At 43.4% G+C, this 13,748-nt stretch overlaps 1 long non-coding RNA gene across 1 annotated transcript in view; it reads left to right on the top strand.

Annotated features, from left to right (window-relative positions):
* The window catches only part of LOC107196371, a 5,420-nt gene extending 3,278 nt beyond the window's left edge, over positions 1-2,142 (top strand). The window contains exon 3 of the long non-coding RNA XR_001517774.2: positions 1,435-2,142. This is a non-coding gene — a long non-coding RNA (uncharacterized LOC107196371). The remainder of the gene's footprint in view (positions 1-1,434) is intronic.
* The last annotated feature ends 11,606 nt before the right edge of the window (positions 2,143-13,748 follow it).

The raw sequence follows: 13,748 nt of genomic DNA, 5'->3' as shown, positions 1-13,748 counted from the left end.
TAGTGAGAAAACAGATTATACTAAAAACTGAAACATTTAGAGGTGGAAATAGATGCATGTTATTTAGAGACATGGAATTAAATATCAAAAAAATCAACTGAAAGAGGTCAAAGTGATTGTTTTTGGGGAGAGGATATCAGGAGGAAAAGGTGAAGTGGAAATTTCTATTTTCATGAAATTTGACACTTCAATTTATGTACATGTGCAACCTAGATACACATAAAATCAAAAACAAAAGAATAAAAAAAGACAGGAATAACATATATTAACGTGTCGTTTTGATCATGGTTGTCTCTGAATTTTGGATCATGGGTATTTCTTTTTTTTATTTGTTATTTTTTAATATTTTTTTTCCTGGCAATGATATATGGTGAGAAACGAGAAAAAAATGTGGTATTTTTTAAAGGGAGAAAGGAAAAAGGTATGTCCACTGGCAGCCTGGAAACTAGTGTTTCCATTTGTCACCAGGTCTCAGAATGGGGACAGTGAGAAGGATACAAAGAGGAAGGTGGGGGTGGGGTGAGGAGGAAGAATTGACAGAGCTTGGTGACTCAGAATAGGGAGGTGAAGCAGTATCAACGATAGAAATATCAAATAACCATGGCCTTGACTTCCTGTTTTTAAATAAATATGACAAACTGGCACATTTCGAGTTTACGAAAGATGACTGGCAGTTGTTAAGTGTTCCTCATGACAGGGAGCGTGTCAAAGGGCTTTACTTAACATTTTCTGCTTCTGCTCTTACTCACTTGCCATTTACTTTACCCGCAGCTCAAGCAGTCCTTTATAAGCATTCATCGGATCATGTTACTCTCTTGCTCAAATGCGTTTTGCGGCCTCCCATTTTGCTCTGAACAAAACCCAAACTGCTCGGTCTAGTTCCTGCCTTTGCAGGGGTCTCTGGTTGTCTCTCGTACCTTTCGCACTGTACCCCAATCACTGGGCTGCAGCTCTGCTCACTTATCTGCTCTTTGAACGGGTCAAGCTTGCCCCCACCTCAGGACTCTTTTTCCTCCTACATTTCAGTCAATAATTTAATTGAGCGTATCTTTACGTGGATCTGTGGATGCTTAGAAGTCATCAATATGAGCATTGTGCCCTTGGCCTCCTGGCACGTCACTGTCACATCACTGTCACGTCACTGGCACGTTAATGCTCATCAATATGAGCACTGTGCCCTTGGTCTCCTGGCACGTCACTGTTGGACGGTAAATAGAGTCATGTCGCATGCCAAGCATCCAGGGAGGCACCATGTACCAGCCTATGATGAGGAAAGGACTCAGGGCACTGACAGCAGTATTTAGGTGTGTCTGTTGTTTTTCATAAATAAGTTCTTCCTGGACACTTACACCTGGAGAGGGCCTAGGAGTGCCATTGCATAGGAATGCAAGGTAAGCCACAGATGCCATTTTAAACGTTCTTTTTTACTTACAGGTAGCACTTTACAGCTTCTCTTTGGAATATTCGAACTGTCAACATCATTACTCTTGAGAATCAATAGCCAGATGAAGAGATACGTAAGAGCGAGGTCCCAAACCAAGGGGCTGTGTCCTCATAGAGCTTGGGCCTGGTACAGTGGCACGTGGAAGCAGTTAGTCCCTCAACGTGGAAGCTCTCCAAAAATGGCCCCACCTCAGGACCTTTGTATATACTGATCCTTCATCTACCTTCTTCTAGATATTTATATTGCTGCCTCCTGGTCATTATTTCTATCCCGTCACAAATGTCGCTTCCTCAGAGGGGCCGTCAGGAACCACCACTCTGCACACTTGTCCCAACCAGTTACTAGCTCTTCCAACATTTTCCTTTCTTGTCCTCATGGTACGTGTCACCATGTGAAAGTGTCCCGTTTTTTTCCCCTCTTTTAAAAATGTTTTAAAAATTATTACCGACATGTAATTCATTTAACAAACTGCATTGTTTAAAAGTGTGCAATTCAGTGGCTTTTAGTATATTTATTATGTTGTCCAACCATCACCACTATTTGAGTTCCAAACATTTCCATCACCCCAACCAGAACCGCCGTATCTGTTGACAGTCATTCTCTCCTCCCCCATGCCCTGGCAATCCCTAATCTACCTTTTGTCTCTGTGGATTTGTCTATTCTGAACATTTCATATAAAAGGAATTATATATGTACCATTTCGTGTCTGGCTTCTTTCAGTTAGCATAATATTCTGTTTCTTTTGAAAATTTACTTCCTTATTATCTGTCATCCTCTTTGGACTCTCAGGAGCTCTACTAACTATAATAGTGTACAGCATAATTCATTAAATATGGATTAAGCACCTTTTGTATGCTATGTACACAGTAGCACAAAAAAACTCTCTCCAAGGAAACTTTCAACCTCCATGTTCTCCTCAGTAATCTTCAGGTCTCCCTTTGCACACCCCCAAGGTGGGTGATGAGCTAAGGGTTAGTGGGCTGGTTGGGGAAGTCCCCCCTTTCCTGGCCCAGCAAACATGATCCAGCTCTTTCATGCCAGCACAGGGGCCCTAACCCAAATTGAAACAAAAGAAAAGTCCCATTGAGCACCTGTTTCTAAGGGGTTTCCCTGTTGCTTTGGCTTTTATTCAAGATAAATCTGTAAGACAGTTAAGATAATGGCCTTAAATAAAAAGTGAAAGGGGCCACGACAAGGAACGCAGGAGGCCTCTAGTCGCAGAGAGAATATAGCCTCTACCACCAGCAGCAAGTAAATCGGGACCTTAGTCCTACAACGGTAAGAAACTGAATTCTGCCAACAGACCGAATGATCCTGGAAGTGGATTCTTCCCAGAGCCTCCAGCTGAAGACACAGACAGACTGCCATCTCGTCTCCAGCCTGTGAGACCCTGAGCGCAGAACCCAGTGGGGCCTGCATGGACTTAGGACCTAAGAACTCTGAGCTGGAAGTGGTTTAAAAGGAGAAAAAAATGATGTTCGCTTTGCTGCCTTCAGTTCTCAGCCAAAGGCAGGCTCGCTTTGAAGCCCCAGGGCTGGCTGGTTTACTTGGGCCAAGGCGTGAAAGAAAAAGAGTTAAGAAATTAGACACTGCAGCCAAATTTACAGAGTTTGAATCCCAGCACTGCCACTTACTACCCCTGTCATCCTGGGCACATTACCCTCCCTGTGCCTCAGTTCCCTTGGTATGTATTTCAGAGTATTATTTTTTGGATTAAATGAACTAATATTCCTGAAGTTTTAGAATCCTGACAGGCACCTGATAAATACTTTACAGATGTTTGTCAAATAAAAGGAACTCCCCCAGATGATATATTTGTGCATAGTGGGGTGACTGATTCCAAGTGGTGCTGAGCCCTTTTATTGATTTTCCTGGGTTAGAAATACTAGTTGTGGTGGCCTCTAGCCAGTTTTCCTACCTCATTTAAAGACCAAAGGGGAAATTCTTCTCTGTTTCTGAATAGGAGAAAATTAGAAAAATCTCAATTATCCATTAACAGAAGAGTAGCTGCAGACACTGAAAAATGATGACTCATATCTATGAATATTAACTCAGGAGCGGGCCTATGCTCGGCCTTGGCAATGTGCTGTAGTGGTTAAGGTCATGGGCCTTGAAGCCAGACTACCTGTGTCTGAATCCTGGCTTGGCCACCTATAGCTGTGTGACCTTGGCTGCATTACTTAATCTATCTTTGTCTCAACTTCTGCATCTATAAAATGAGGTTAATAATAGTGCTTATTACACAGAACAATTATTAGGATAAAATGAATTAATACACAGAGGGCGACTAGCATATGCACTATAAGTACTCAATAAACTTTAGCTATTACTGTTGAATAAAAAAAAAATAGCCCAAACATACTTTAGGGTTTAAATACATGATCATGCATTGAAAAATCTATGAGATAATTTATAAAATGCTCTAAAATTATGACTTTTTCACTTTCTCCTTCATGCTTTTCTGTATTGTCTGAAGAAAATAATAATATTAAGCCAATACTACTTTTGTAATCAGAAAAAATTTACTTAATTCCATTTGGGAGTGGTAGCTTAATAAACAACTCTGTCTTCAATGAATAATTGTTTGCCTGTCTTTACCTTTGTGTGTTTGATGACTGTTTTTGCCTGGGAAATTCTTGCTAGAGCACTAAGTCATCCATGTTTGCTCAAATCCTTTCCCTGTGAATCAGGAGAAGAGCCTGTTAAAGGCTGGGTGGGTTCTCCTTCCTCCTGCCCTACTCCGTGTTGCAGGAAAGGAGGTACCAACACACCCATTCCTTGGTTCTTCATTTGGCTGTTTATTTCACCTTCAGTCATTCAACAGGGTTTGAGAAAACAAAAATGGCCCATTCAATAGAATTCCATGCATTCATCTCAGAAATGGAGGCAGATTCACATCTATTATCCTGGAAAGATGTTTGTGATTGCATTGTTCAGTTAAACCAATCAACTACAGAACAGTATTTATTCAAGAAATGGGTATTGCAAACACTCAGCCATTTTCTTAAAGGAACTAGGACATAGCAATAGGAAGCAGAGAAAAACCCCAAAAGCTTATATTCTAGAAGAAGAGACAGACAATGCACAATAAAACAAAATAAATTAATTTAAATAATGAAAAATGTTAAGATGTAAGAGATGGGACAGAGGCAAAGATACATAGATGGGGTGGCCATAGAAGGCCTCTCTGAGGAGGTGGCGTTTGAACCGAAGATGTACAGTGTGATTGCAGTTTCATAAAAATATACCACTCTGTGTGTGTATAGGTCTGTTTATTATAACCATAGAGAAAAAGTCTGGAGGGATACTCACCAGACTGTTTGTACTTTTAACTATAGAAACTTCTTGAGTTCTACTCTATGCATTGACCTGGGCAAAATTCTCGGGTCATCAAGCTGATTTGGGCAGGCATGGTCCTGCCCTCAGAAGGCTACCTCCTTTTCTGATTCCCTACTTCAGTCGGGCTAGGCTTGACTCTGAACTCATCATTACAAGCAACAAGAAACTCAAACTCGTCTAAAGGAGAATCAGGTCATGTAAGGAAAAGTCCAGTGGTATCCCTGGTTCAGGCATGGCTGGATCCAGGAGCTCTACAGTGTTAGCAGGCCTCTGCCTCTCTCCTATTTCTGCATTCCCTTCTGTTGGCTTCACTCTCAGGCAGTCTCTTCTCAAGGTGACTAAGATGATCTCCAGCTCAGCAAAGTTCTAGAACTGCCTGTCGTTGGTCCAGTTTGGATCGCATGCTTTCTATGAATCAAATGCATTGGCCAGAGGGATATAGAAATTCAGACGAGGCTCATGCGTCTACTACCAGAGACAGAAGGGAGAGTCTTCCACACTTAAGTCATATCTACTGAGGAGGGGAAGAGGCCACCAAGCTGCTACTGGAAGGTCAAAAACAGGAAAAAGCATGATCAGCACTCATTGAATATTAACTGTTTGCCACAGGATATGAACAATTACTTCCATTTTACAGAGTAGAATGGAAGGTCAGAAACTTTTGTAAGGCCAAACAGCAATGTAGTAGAGAAACTTATTTGAAGTTTGTCTGATGCTAAAGCCCCCAAATAATGATAATGATGTTGATAATTATAGTAATAAGAACTACTATTTGTTGAGCCCCTACTATGTGTTAAACTTTGCAAGCGTGATCTCATTTCATCCCCCGTGCAATACTTCAAGGCAGGTTTACAGTATAGTTGACTCCTTAACATCCGTTCCAGCCCAGCCATTGGCCTGGGACTCAATTAGTCTAAGCCAGTCATGAGAATTGCATCCCCTTTGCCAGAGATTGGTTCAAGAATGGGCATGTGACACAAATCTGGCCAGTGAGAAATGAGGAAACTTTTGCCAGGAAAGTTCTTCCTTACTCTTTCAGGAGAGGGTCTGGAAGTGACCCTATTTTCCTACCTGACATAAAAGAAGATGCTTGTAGCCCTGATAGCTCCTAGCAGTCATCCTATGATCACGAGGAGAACAGCCTCAGGAATGAAACTAACACCATGGACAGCAGAACAGAGACGGAAAGAATCTGGGTCCTGGATATCATTATTAGGCTGCTAGATCTACCACCATCCCGTGAGGGGAGGCAGGTTAGCCTGTTCCAGTTAAGCCAGTTTGAAATTTATTATCTTCTTCCTTCTAGCCAAAGGCATTCTAATGGACTCATTATGAATTTTCTAAATTTTTATTTCACAGATGGGGAAACTGAGGTTCAGAGAGATCAAGCGAATTGCTTCAGGTCAGACAGTGAGCAGGACTTTCATCCAGGGTTTGTTTCTTTCCAGACTCATCACACCATCCAGTTCCCACACAGTAGTAACCTTCCTTCTGCTAGATACTTTTTAAGCACCGCAACATTGAATCCTTATAACTACCCTGCAAAGTAAGTGCTTTTACCATGTTCACTTTGCAGATCACAAATATCCATAGTAGAGGGAGGCTGTTTAGCAGAGAGGCTTTGGATCTGAGGATTGCTTTCAGGTTTAAGTGGTCAGGCAGCAGGGGATGGGGATGGTGGTGGTGGTGGTGAGGGTGAGGATTAAGGAGTTCCTGGAGGTTGCAAAATACCAGAATCTTATTTCAACCCTGCTGAAGTGTTGAGCCAGGAGGATCGGGAAATAGAACCCCAGAAACTCATTCGTCCCTTCAGGATTGGCTCTTAATTAATTTTAAATATGAGTAAAAACATTCATGAAGAAATACATCACCATTTTAGAACAAATTGGAAATATAGGACAAATTGGAAGTAATAAGATAACATGATTCAAAAATCTTACCAATGCTCCATCTGTATCATTATTGGCAATGATGCTCAATCTCTTCATGCCTCTGTTTCCTCTAAACAAGCCTCTCTGAGGAGGTGGTATTTGAGCTGAGACCTGAAAGATAAGATGGAATTGCCATGGGAAGTGTGTTCCAGGCAGAGGGAACAGCACATGCAAAGGTCCTGGGCTGGGAGTGAACTAGGCTGACTGAAGGGACAGGAAGACATCCAGTGGGTTCATGAAAAACAAAGGAGGGAGGAATTGCAGGAGGTGAGATCAGGGAGATGGACTAGAGTTGGATTTCCACAGAGAGGGAAATGGGTTTGGGTCCAGGGAGCTGCCCATGCGCCCTGCACACAGGTGATGGGCCAGTAATATCAGCAGGTTTAAATTAGCATCGGGCTTCTGGGAGGGAGGCTGTGTGACATTGACAGTTCAGTCTGATACATTTTTACCACACGCCCACTCTGTGCCAGGCCCTGCCTGGAGTTCTGACCTCCAGGAGCATTTACTTTGAAGATCAGAAGTTCAGGGACAGCCCAGGCTATAAATAGGCATTTTTCCAAAGAGGACACCTGACTGGCCAGTAAATGGATGGAACGATCCTCAAAGTCCCTGCAAAGCAGGCAATGCCAGTCCAAACACTTAGCGATGTGTTCACAGCCGTGGGCGGACTGACAATTTGAAAATCAGAAAATACCAAAGTATGGAAGAGTGGTTAATGCCTCAGGCTCTGGAAGCAGCCTCTCCAGGTTCATACCATGCTCTGCCATTCCTAGCCGAGTGATTTGGGGCCACTTACTTCCCTTCTCTGTGCCTCTATCTCTCTATCTGTCAAGTGGATATGATAATGTCTTTATCCCAAAGTTTCTTGGAGGGTTATGTGAGTTATTTCACGTTAAACGTTGAGAAAGCTGCCTGGCATGTAACTCGTTTCATACGTGATAGTGGTATTATCATTGGTGAGAAAGTGGGGAAATAGGAACTCTCATGCACTGCTGTTTGGCAATTGAAATGCATGCACCCCGTGACCAGCAACCCCACTTCCACATATCCACTCCAGAGAAGCTCTAGCACATGCAAAGATGGGTGTGGTACCTTCATCCACAATGAGCCAAAGTGAAATCGACTGGATAGGCGTCGGCAGATGAGTGGGTAAATAAACTGTGGCATGTTCCCATAAAGGAATACCACTGAGCAAGAAAAACGAGTAAACTAGATCTAAACAGGTCTCAAAAATATAATATTGAATGAGAAGAGGAACTTTCATGTTTGATGCCACTTAGTTTGATGCCACTTATTTAAATGTTAAAGCCATAAAACAATGTTTTATATATATATATAGTAATAAGAGGGATGATATTAAAATATTTAGCAACTGGCATAACCCAGCCACTGACCAAACAGAATAGAGGCTGACCATATAGGTCCCAGCAGGTGGTCCATGGTTCCCATTGCTCCTCGGATAATGATGTGGCATCTCCATGCTCACAGTCCTCCTATCCTCCCCAACCCTGTTCTGTCTAATCTATTGCTTATTAGCTGTGTGACTTCAGATATGTTGATTAATCTCTCTGGGCTTCAACTCTTTTCATTTGTAAGATGGAAATAATTCTTGCAAGAGCTAACACATACATAGTTTCCCACGTGCCCAACACTCATTAGAATTCTCATATTAACCCTTTGTGGTAGTTTCTATTATGATTCTCCTTGTGTAGATGTGGAAACTGAGGTACAGAGAGTCTGAGAAACTTGCTCACAGTCTGTTGAACCTAACTTATAGGATTGTTGCAAATATATGCTAGGTAATACCTGTTAAGAGCTTAGAAAAAGGTCTGGCACTGGACCTTTAGGTTATTATGTCACTGCCCTGCTTACAGGTCTTCGGTGGCTCACTATTGCCCTTGGGAGACTGTTTGATCTTCTCACCATGAGTTACAAGGTCATGGTCTGTTCCTTCCCCACCCCTCTATCTCCTTCCCATTTCCCCTTATTCTCTGTTTCCGGTCAGTGGGCCTTCTCTCAATTCTTCTAAACCCTCGCCTTCCCTGCCACTGGGCCTTTGCACGTGACATGTTCCTTTGCCTGAAATGCTGTTCCCTCCTGCTCTTCTTTTACCTGGTTAGCCTCTAAACACCTTCACAAATCATGTACCATAACATCTCTTACAGGAGGCCCTGCTGGAATGAGTTAAGTCCTCCTGATCTATACGTTCTTATGACTTTCAAAAACTTCCATTAAGTAGTGGCTATCCCTTCTGAAATTTCCCCTCCTCTTCTTCCTCGTTCCTCCTCTCCTTCCTCGTTCCTCCTCTCCTCCTCCTTCTCCTCCTCTCTTCTTTTTTCAATAGAGTATAAGAAAAAATGATCAAATTTATTATGCGCGTACACATGGGGGCTCCATAAGAACATGGGACCTCTGGAATTATTTCACTAGTATTGGTTTTCCCCTCTCAACTGTGAGCTCTTGGAAAGCAGGAAACTTTTCTGACTTCATCATTGCTGTGGGCCTATGCCACGCATTAGAGACCTACTTACCTCATCCCCTCTATGTGGCTTCTGGTACTGTAAAGGCTAGAGAAAGAGAGAGTGAGAGAGAGAGAGAGGGGAGGCAAGCTGTGGTATTGATCTATGGGATACTCTACAGGACAACTCGATTTCTTCAACAAGAGAGAGAGAGAGAGAGAGGGAGAGAGAGAGAAAACATTTCCCAGACTTTCTCACAGCAGGAGTTACTCCTGTGGCCCAGGTGGCCCTGGTAAACCCTGGAGGCAAAAACAAGCTGTGGGATGCCAAGTGGCGGCGTCTTCTGGCAAACACACGGTGGAGGGTGTGGTTCTAGCAGATGGTCCTTAGCTTCTGATGTCCTGAGCAGTAGTGGTGGCAGCAGCAAGCATATTTCTGTTGAAACAGTTTAACAGTGAAGGTGGGTTATTTCTCCTGTCTTTGATGTTCCTCTGGACCTGTTCGTGATTGTTTAGCAATCTGGAGTACTACCTAATGCCTTTAATAAACCCCTTTCTGCCTAGGCTAGCTCTGGTTGATTCTATTACCTGCAATTTAGAACGCCTTGCCCAAGCACTTAATAAATATTTGTGGAATGAGTGAATGGATAAATAAATGGTGACCTCTTAGGAACCTTCCTGTTCCCACAGCTTTTATCCCCAAGAAGCAACATCGCAAACCCTGGACGGGTGCTGATCTTTCAAATGTCAAGGATAAGAAGATGACTGGAATGTCTTATCACTGGCAGGACAGAACACGGAGGCCTTGCAGATGAAAGAGGCCGAGGAAGGAGCTGGAGCTGTCTCCCGGGGCAGGCAGGGGAGCTGGCTGCAGCCTTGGAATGAATGGGTTCGGGGAAAAATTGATGTGTGAGAATGGGGGAGCAGGCGGGGCGGCATGCCAGGGCCAGCCAGGAGGTTTCTCTTATTGGGACTGTTTCTGTTCTGTGCACCAGTAGGTCTGTATATGCACTGCTTGCAAGCTGAAAAAGAGGTTGGGAAAATAATGACGTGGCAAACATTTTCCGAGAGTGCTTGTCAGGAAGCACTGGTGGGCGAAGTTTGAAGTGAGACAGGGAAGGGAAAGAAGCCAATATAAGGTGAGTTACTGAGCAGGTTATCACTCTGAGCAACTGAGGCTCAGCCCCACCATGGAACTCTAGGATAGGACACAGAAAAACACACCTGGAATTGTCCATCCAAGGGGCAAGGGAGTAGGGGTATTTATCCACCAGCTCTTGTCAGTAGTTGGTTAAGGGTTGTTCCTCGGGGAGAATGCACCCCCCAGCATTCTCTAGAGATAGCAGAGCAACAAGGTGGAAGGAGCCTAGGACCCCTCCCTGTGGAGACATGCCATCCTGGCTCCTCCATCCCTAGAGAGGCGTTATTGTCCACATGGTCCAGATTGGCTTCCCAACACCATGTCTGTTATTTCTGCCAGCAGGAAGGGAATAGTGAAGGGAAGAGCATCGCCCATTCCTTGTGGAAGGCAGGACCCAGAAGTGGGAGGGCGAATGTGCTAGAGAAGAGCTTTCCACTGCCTATAACTTAGTCATGTGGCTCCATATGTGGCTCTAGCTCACAGCAAAGAAGCCTGGGGTATGTGGTAGAGCCATGGGAAGCCATGTGTCCAGGTAAAAATCGGGTGTTCTCTTACTAAGGGAGAGGAGGCAGGTACAGATATTAGGGGGATCGTTTGTAATCTTTGCCCAAAATATCTGACTCAAAGTAGCTCTACAAAAGATAAATGCTATTGTTGTTGCCTCTTCTTTGGAAAACACTGTAGGTATATTTGAAACATGCATATAAATGCTTGGTATTGATACCACCCTGTGTTGGACTTTGAAATCAATACAGTAGTAGGGTTTAAATCTTTATTTTCATGCCTTCCTAGGCTGTGTGACCTTGTATAAATTGCTTAACCTCTCTGAGTCATCTGTCAAGCAGGGATCAAGGTATATTAGTCATGTATGGCCTGAGAGAATCAAACAAGGCAATGAACATAAAGCTCAAGAACAATGTCCAGCCCAAAGGCGTGCTCAATAAATGATCATTTTATTTGAGCTTGTGGTGGTAGAGGTTGGAAGGGCACTTTGTGCAAATTTACCAAGCCACCACTTACGTGAGCACTTTTCTGTATGTATGTTGTACTTCAATAGAAAGTTTCTTCCCAAACTTATCTGTGGTCTATTGGAAGCCAGCAGTGACTGAGGGTCCGAGGGACACAAATGGGGACATTCTTCTTTGCCAAACACTGCAGTTTCTGTTTCAGCTTGGGGGACAGGGGTCAGCTTCCCCTCCAAATGCTGGACTTGGCACCCACAAAATTTGCCTTCCCCCTGTGGTATGACCTGATTGCCACACATGGATCCAGTCTGGTGCCCACAGAGTTCCCCTTCCCCCTATGATGCAGCCCGATTACCACATCTGGGTTCAGTCTGGTGCCAGCCAGCCTGACTGCTGTGTTATCAGCTCCTGGACTCTGAAAGAGACTAGTTTAGACAGGGAAATGTCAGTTAGTGACTGTGAACAGCAGCCTCATATCACTGATCTCACAAGTGGGGTTTGTACTGTTCATTCTTTATTTCATTAATTCAAAAACTTTTTCGTACCCACTATATACGTAGCTCTAGGTGAGGTTCATGGTTGGTACAAAAATGCTTCATTCATTCATTCATTCACTCACTCACTCACTCATGCAATAAATATTAATTGAGCACCTACCAGGCACTGTACTAGGTACTAGAGATGCTTCTGTATAGAAAACAGACATGGTCTCTGCTCTCTCAAAGCTGACTTATTAGAGAAAAGAGATGGACAATAAATAAACAAGTAAATAGGCAGCATGTTAGATGGTGATGAGTGCTATGGACAAAAATTCAGCAGAGATAGGGATATGTGTATAACACATGTCTGGAGTCTGCACTTTTTAACAATGTTCAGGGAATGCCTCTCTGGAAAGGTGACATTTAAGCAAAGACTTGAAGCAGAGGAAGTGGGCCATGCGAGGACGTGAGGAAAGAGCATTCCAGCCAGAGGAGAGTGGGGGACTGAGGTCGGGAAGTTGTAGGGAACGGGAGCTGCAGGGCCTGTGGCCAGGTGAGCATGACTCTCACTCCTAGTAAGACGAGAGCCATTGGAGGGATTCAGGCAGGGAAGGGATGTGATCTGATTCTTAACTTTGATTGTCTTAACTTTGGCTGCTGGTTTTGAGAACAAGTTATTGAGAAAAAAGATGGAAGCAAGGAGACTACTGAGGAGGCTGCTGTAATAATCCGGGTGAGAGATGAGAGGTGGTGTCAGTAAAGTGTCTATTCTGTATGAATTTTGAAGGTGGTACCAAAAAGATTGATGACGGATTGGGTGGGGGCGGGAGGTGAGAGACAGAGAGGAATCCGGGATGGTACTCAGATTTTGGGCCTGAGCAAATGGGAGGATGAAAGAGACATTAACTCAGACGGCAAGGACTGCAATGGGGCAGCTTGGGTGAGGTCAGGAGCTGGATTTTTGGCATGTTCCTTTGGAGTCAGCAGTTAGATATCCAGTGGAGATGTGGAAGAGGCAAATGGATATCTGATCTCGATGCTCAGGCCAGAGGTCTGGGCTGGAGACATACATCCATGGATGTCAGCGTTTAGATGGTATTTCAAACCAGGAGACGGGAGGGGAGAAGATGTCTGAGAAATGAGCTGCGGGACACATCCAACACAGCCAAGGTCAGAGAGATGAGGAAAAACCTGCAAGGGAGACAGAACAGGAGTGACCATCATTAAAATAATATTGATCTACCACCATGAAAATAATTGCTACCCTTGGAAAATATTGCACCAAGGTAGAATGCACTCCAAGATACATTTTTTTTCAAGATAAATTTTTATTAAGAAAACAAACTAAACAAATCTAAGGTGCAGAAATGTATATATTTAAGTGAATAAAAAATATGTAATATTTTTAAACCATCATAGATTGGTTCTGGCAAAAATCATCAATAAATACTAACTCTAAGGGCTCAAAGAAATTTATGAGGAACAAAATATTACATTGGTCTTCATATGTCTCCCCAACAGATTGCTTACTACTTTCAAAGAGAACTATACCTTCACCAGATCAAAATCAACATCACCAAGGCAGGGCAGGTGGATATCTTTTCTCTCCAAATATCACACCCTGAGAAATATGCAACATTGCTTAAGTCGTATTTCAGCCAGGGATGCATAATCAAATGGGGCAGATGGTATTTTCTTTCCTAAAATGGTCACACCAATATGTATCCCATTGCAAATGCTTTTCTTCTGAAGTGACCTCGACGTGCCTCGCCTAAAGGTGGAGTTCTTTGCTGTTGACACTGGGCAGAACATTGTAACTTTCTCAAGGAATAGAATGCAGTGGGAGTGCCAGTGCACGACCTCCAAGGCTAGGTTGTAAAAGGTAATATGGCTTCCTCTAATTCTCTCTCTCTTTCCACTTGGATGCTTGCCCTTCCATCCCAGCTACCATATTGTAAGGATATATAAAGAGGCCTCAGTGTGAGCAT

This window comes from Pteropus alecto, unplaced genomic scaffold (genome assembly GCF_000325575.1).
Source record: "Pteropus alecto unplaced genomic scaffold, ASM32557v1 scaffold45, whole genome shotgun sequence".
In the NCBI taxonomy this organism is placed as follows: Eukaryota; Metazoa; Chordata; class Mammalia; order Chiroptera; family Pteropodidae; genus Pteropus; species Pteropus alecto.
This window is presented reverse-complemented; position numbering and strand designations above follow the sequence as displayed.